The 1501-nt window shown below is 38.3% G+C and overlaps 1 long non-coding RNA gene across 1 annotated transcript; it reads right to left on the bottom strand.

The window, feature by feature from the left end:
* Positions 1-404: 404 nt before the first annotated feature.
* LOC147737136 (uncharacterized) lies at positions 405-1023 on the bottom strand. Its single transcript, XR_015310017.1, has 3 exons — positions 892-1023; positions 551-652; positions 405-466 (listed from the first exon to the last, which is right to left on the bottom strand). It is a non-coding gene; the product is annotated as an uncharacterized LOC147737136 (long non-coding RNA).
* Positions 1024-1501: the final 478 nt, after the last annotated feature.

Raw genomic sequence — 1501 nt, 5'->3', positions numbered from 1 at the left:
AGATCAAGCTTCCGAGAGAAGAGATGACACAACACCTAAAAAGATCACAATAGCAATCCTATTTTCTGGAGAGCATGTTACCCAAATTTGAAATATCCATACAAAAAAGGTAGTGCAACATGGTAAATACAGTAATCACATTTGTTATGCGAAATAGTATACAACCATATATCAAGGGTTAAAAGAAAGATAAGTCAATAAAAAGAGTAAAAATCGAGCGGAGGTCAAGAAGGGGCGGGGAAAGATACTGGAATAGAAAAAAGGTAGGAAATGAAAATCCCTTTAGATGGAACTATGCAAAATAGGAAATGATCACCAATGCTAAAAAACCACACAAACACGCGCCATATACTGGGCCCAATTGTTCGAGAATATATACAATATATTTCTCACCAAAGATACTGGTTAGTCTTGATGTGACACAATGAAGTTGACAAGAAAGCTGGCCAATGAAGTGGTAGAGATGCTGAAATAACAGAGGACAAGATATATAAAATATGAAAAATTTAAATAAGCAGAATAGGTGTACTGAAATTCCTAATCTTCTCACCTAATACAAAGATTCCAATATTAGGAATAGAGATGTAAGCAAACGTCACGGACCGTCAAGTTGATAACATCAGTTGCATGAAGGGTAGTATCTCAATTGAATCTAAAAAGATAATAAAATTAGAGAAGTGTCGTGAATATCGCGACTTGCAGATAGTATAGACCAAAACCGAAATATCAGCAACTAAGTTAGTACTGATCCTATTTTGTACATACAGTGACAGGGGGGGGTTTGACGTGAGCGGTAAGATGGTGGAAGGAAAAGATAGTAAGAGGGGGGGGGTGGAGGGGGAGGGGAGCAGGGGAGGGTCTCAATAAAAAAGAATATCAGAAATAACTCACATTAGTATTTAGAGTAGACTGTACGTAGGGCGACGTATGTGCAGTCCTTAGTAAGCTGCTACCACACGTGCTGCAGTAGAAAATAAGAATCAAAGACATATAAATTACACCCATGAACAATCAAGGTGAAAAAAACGTGTGTCTACCTTTGACAGTAGACAAACTATAATATTAATCCCTAGCAATCTAATATCAAAAACATGTGTCTTACAAGTGCCCATTGGTAACATCTGTGAGATTATTAAGCTGCCCAGCGTAACATGTATATATGCAAAGTAAATACTACCCTGCTTCCCCGGGGCAGCACACACCAGAAAATTAAAATATACTTCCGATGTACCAAATACACATCGGAAGTGTTTTAAGAGGCGAACGCATTCCAAATACGAATGCTGCCGGCTTAAAAGATTAGCGCACAACGGAAAAGTCATTACAAGTGCAAAGTGCACAATCACATTAAAGGAAAAAATTGATTTTTAAAGTAAGCTAAAAAGACATTCAAAGCGGGCACATAGAGTCTGCCGACCGGGAAGTGCCAAAGGAAACTGACTTGGCAGAATGAGGTTGATCAAAAGCATTTTGAAGTTGGCACTTACCTCCAAGCTTCGTC

Source organism: Lissotriton vulgaris, chromosome 1_1 (genome assembly GCF_964263255.1).
Source record: "Lissotriton vulgaris chromosome 1_1, aLisVul1.2, whole genome shotgun sequence".
Classification (NCBI taxonomy): Eukaryota; Metazoa; Chordata; class Amphibia; order Caudata; family Salamandridae; genus Lissotriton; species Lissotriton vulgaris.
Note: the sequence above shows the minus strand (reverse complement) of the source record. Positions and strands in the feature narration are given on the sequence as shown.